This window comes from Tasmannia lanceolata, unplaced genomic scaffold, assembly GCF_043159265.1.
Source record: "Tasmannia lanceolata isolate RefF3 unplaced genomic scaffold, GAP_Taslan_0.1 ptg000060l, whole genome shotgun sequence".
Lineage (NCBI taxonomy): Eukaryota > Viridiplantae > Streptophyta > Magnoliopsida > Canellales > Winteraceae > Tasmannia > Tasmannia lanceolata.
In genome coordinates this window covers 40,001-45,000 of record NW_027518737.1, presented here as the reverse complement: position 1 = coordinate 45,000, position 5,000 = coordinate 40,001, and positions in this window count along the sequence as shown.

Genomic DNA, 5,000 nt, shown 5'->3' with positions numbered 1-5,000 from the left:
TAACAGCACCTTTGGTTGCCACTGGTGGTTAGGCTGGTTGGTTGCGCAAACCCTATAGGAGGGTGGCATGCTGGTGGGCGTTTTTGCCCGGATAGGCACTAGAATGTGCAGATTTTGGGCGTTTTTGCCTGGATAGGCTAAGGAATGGGCATGCTTTGGGCGTTTTTGCCCGGATAGGCACCGGAATGCTTGGCCTTGGCTTGTCCTAGCAAGGCATTGCTGGGTTGGGCTCCCTTGGCCTTTTGGGCGCCTTGGACGATGTCTTGCGAAGACCATGGGCACAAGGCCATGGCATATGGTGAGGAAAGGACCACGGTTGCCAAGGTTAGGCACCGGAATGCTTGGCCTTGGCTTGCCCTAGCAGGGCATTGCTGGGTTGGGCTCCCTTGGCCTTTTGGGCGCCTTGGACGATGTCTTGCGAAGACCATGGGCACAAGGCCATGGCATATGGTGAGGAAAGGACCACGGTTGCCAAGGTTAGGCACCGGAATGCTTGGCCTTGGCTTGCCAAAGCAGGGCATTGCTGGGTTGGGCTCCCTTGGCCTTCCGGGCGCCTTGGACACTGTCTTGGGAAGACCATGGGCACAAGGCCATGGCATATGGTGGGGAATGGACCACGGTTGCCAAGGCTAGGCATATAGAGAGGAATCGCATTTTTGCCCGGATAGGCACCGGAATGCTTGGCCTTGGCTTGCCATAGCAGGGCATTGCTGGGTTGGGCTCCCTTGGCCTTCCGGGGGCCTTGGACGCTGTCTTGGGAAGACCATGGGCACAAGGCCATGGCATATAGTGAGGAATGGACCACGGTTGGCAAGGCTAGGCATATAGAGAGGAATGGACCACGGTTGCCAAGGTTGCGCAAGTTTTGGGCATTTTTTGCCCGGATATGCCCAAGTATGCCCCGATAGGCCCGTTACGCCCCGGTATGAACGCGTATGCCCGGATAGACTCGGTATGCCTTGGGATACATGCGTATGCCCCGATAGGCTTGGTACGCCCCGATATGCGCACGTGTGCCCCAGTAGGGCTCGGTATGCCCCGGTATGTACGCGTGTGCCCCGATAGGCCCGGTATGCCCCGATAGGCCCGGTATGCCCCGATATGCACACGTGTGCCCCAATAGGGGTCGGTATGCCCCGGTAGGTACGCGTGTGCCCCGTAATGCACGTTTCGCAGATCTCCCCGCATGTCCCGCCCCTGTATGTAATACTTACTTACTTACTTACTTTCTTTCTTGCTTGCTTGCTTGCTTGCAATGGTTGGGAGTGCCCGGCATGCCCCGCTGCAGAGACCAAGGGCGCAATGACTTGGCACCGCGGATGCCGGGACTCCGGCACTTCCCGTGGCACTGATGGTTGGTTCCAAAGACAAAAGGCCGTGCAAGGCCACCGCACCGCGGATGATTTTGCTCGTGCTGGCGCCGTTGTGTGGCCAAAGAACATGCGCGAATGCTCGTGTCGGAAGGGTTGGTGTCCTGGCCCCGCGGGTGTCACGAATGCTCGGTTGCGAAGACCATGGGACCAGAGCCATGGCACGTCGGATGATGGCTCCAGCTGGCGCCCCGGCACTTTCTGTGGCATTGATGCTCGGTTTCAAAGACAAACGTGCGCAGTGCCAGGGGACCGCGGATGACTGCTCGTGCTGGCCCCGTTGGGCGGCATTGATGGTCGGTTGCAAAGAAAATGCGCGATTGCTCGTGTCGGGGCCCGGCAAGCCAAGGCCAAGCGAGCCATGGCACGTCGGATGATGGCTCCAGCTGGCGCCCCGGCACTTTCTGTGGCATTGATGCTCGGTTTCAAAGACAAACGTGCGCAGGGCCAGGGGACCGCGGATGACTGCTCGTGCTGGCCCCGTTGGGCGGCATTGATGGTCGGTTGCAAAGAAAATGCGCGATTGCTCGTGTCGGGGCCTGGCAAGCCAAGGCCAAGCGAGCCATGGCAACGCGGATGATGGCTCGCTAGTGCTGGCGCCGTGCACAGTGGCCTCGCACACTCGCCCTGCACGCTTCCCTTGCACGCAGCCTTGCACACTAGCCTCGCATGCGAGCCTTGCACCCTAGCCATGCAAACTAGCCTTGCACGGTAGCCATGCACACAAGCCGTGCACATTAGCCATGCGCACAAGCCCCGCACACTAGCCTTGCGCACAACCCTTGCACACAAGCCATGCACTCGAGCAATGCACACAAGCCTTGCACTCAAGCAATGCACACAAGCCCTGGACACTAGCCTTGCACACGGGCCTGGCACACAAGCCTTGGGCACTAGCCTTGCGCACTAGCGTTCCACATGAGCCTTGCACACTAGCCTTGGACACTAGCCTTGCACACAGGCCTTGCACACTAGGCATGCTTGGGCGAGCTGATCCCGCATCAAGTCGACGGGTCTAGGCATTCTTGGGCGCAGATCCCGCATCGTCTCGTCGCGTCTGGGCGCAAACACGTCGCGTCTCGTTGCGTCTTCAGAAGTCGTCGCTAACAGCACCTTTGGTTGCCACTGGTGGTTAGGCTGGTTGGTTGCGCAAACCCTATAGGAGGGTGGCATGCTGGTGGGCGTTTTTGCCCGGATAGGCACTAGAATGTGCAGATTTTGGGCGTTTTTGCCTGGATAGGCTAAGGAATGGGCATGCTTTGGGCGTTTTTGCCCGGATAGGCACCGGAATGCTTGGCCTTGGCTTGCCCTAGCAAGGCATTGCTGGGTTGGGCTCCCTTGGCCTTTTGGGCGCCTTGGACGATGTCTTGCGAAGACCATGGGCACAAGGCCATGGCATATGGTGAGGAAAGGACCACGGTTGCCAAGGTTAGGCACCGGAATGCTTGGCCTTGGCTTGCCAAAGCAGGGCATTGCTGGGTTGGGCTCCCTTGGCCTTCCGGGCGCCTTGGACACTGTCTTGGGAAGACCATGGGCACAAGGCCATGGCATATGGTGGGGAATGGACCACGGTTGCCAAGGCTAGGCATATAGAGAGGAATTGCATTTTTGCCCGGATAGGCACCGGAATGCTTGGCCTTGGCTTGCCATAGCAGGGCATTGCTGGGTTGGGCTCCCTTGGCCTTCCGGGGGCCTTGGACGCTGTCTTGGGAAGACCATGGGCACAAGGCCATGGCATATAGTGAGGAATGGACCACGGTTGGCAAGGCTAGGCATATAGAGAGGAATGGACCACGGTTGCCAAGGTTGCGCAAGTTTTGGGCATTTTTTGCCCGGATATGCCCAAGTATGCCCCGATAGGCCCGTTACGCCCCGGTATGAACGCGTATGCCCGGATTGACTCGGTATGCCTTGGGATACATGCGTATGCCCCGATAGGCTTGGTACGCCCCGATATGCGCACGTGTGCCCCAGTAGAGCTCGGTATGCCCCGGTATGTACGCGTGTGCCCCGATAGGCCCGGTATGCCCCGATATGCACACGTGTGCCCCAATAGGGGTCGGTATGCCCCGGTAGGTACGCGTGTGCCCCGTAATGCACGTTTCGCAGATCTCCCCGCATGTCCCGCCCCTATATGTAATACTTACTTACTTACTTTCTTTCTTGCTTGCTTGCTTGCTTGCAATGGTTGGGAGTGCCCGGCATGCCCCGCTGCAGAGACCAAGGGCGCAATGACTTGGCACCGCGGATGCCGGGACTCCGGCACTTCCCGTGGCACTGATGGTTGGTTCCAAAGACAAAAGGCCGTGCAAGGCCACCGCACCGCGGATGATTTTGCTCGTGCTGGCGCCGTTGTGTGGCCAAAGAACATGCGCGAATGCTCGTGTCGGAAGGGTTGGTGTCCTGGCCCCGCGGGTGTCACGAATGCTCGGTTGCGAAGACCATGGGACCAGAGCCATGGCACGTCGGATGATGGCTCCAGCTGGCGCCCCGGCACTTTCTGTGGCATTGATGCTCGGTTTCAAAGACAAACGTGCGCAGGGCCAGGGGACCGCGGATGACTGCTCGTGCTGGCCCCGTTGGGCGGCATTGATGGTCGGTTGCAAAGAAAATGCGCGATTGCTCGTGTCGGGGCCTGGCAAGCCAAGGCCAAGCGAGCCATGGCAACGCGGATGATGGCTCCAGCTGGCGCCCCGGCACTTTCTGTGGCATTGATGCTCGGTTTCGAAGACAAACGTGCGCAGGGCCAGGGGACCGCGGAGGACTGCTCGTGCTGGCCCCGTTGGGCGGCATTGATGGTGTGTTGCAGAGAGCATGTGCGATTGCAAGTGTCGGCCGGGTTTGGGTTCCCTTGGGCTTTCGGGTGCCTTGGACGCTGTCTTGCGAAGACCATGGGCACAAGGCCCCGTCCTGGCCCCTTGTTCGATTCGCTCTCGTCTTGCGCTTGCTTCCAAGGTCCTCCATGACCTTCCCCATGGCCTTGCTAGATCCCCCCCATGACGCATGACCTCTGTCCGTTGATTGGTTTTGAGTGCACACCATGCCCGGCTTGGCACCGTGTTGTCGCGTGAGTGGCATTTGGATCGTGCATGCTGGTGGGCTACCTGCCAATGCGCACAAGCCTTGCACACTAGCCTTGCGCACGAGCCTTGCACAAAAGCCTTGGACACAAGCCTTGCGCACAAGCCATGCGCACAAGCCTTGGACGCTAGCCTTGCACACAAGCCATGCATACAAGCCTTGCTCACAAGCCTTGGGCACTGGCCCATCGCAGTAGCCTTGCACACAAGCCTTGCGCACTAGCTTTGGGCACGAGCCTTGCGCACTTGCCTTGGGCACTAGCCTTGCACACAACCCTTGGGAACTAGCCTTGCGCACCAGCCTTGCCCACAAGCCTTGCACACCAGCCTTGCACACTAGCCTTGCATACAAGCCTTGCACACTAGCCTTGCACACAGGCCATGCTCACTAGCCTTGGGCACTAGCCTTGCACACAGACCTTGGGCACTAGCCTTGCGCACTAGCCTTGCCCACGAGCCTTGCACACTAGCCTTGCACGCAGGCCTTGCACGCTAGGCATGCTTGGGCCAGCAGCTCCCGCATCAAGTCGGCGGGTGTAGGCACGGTTGG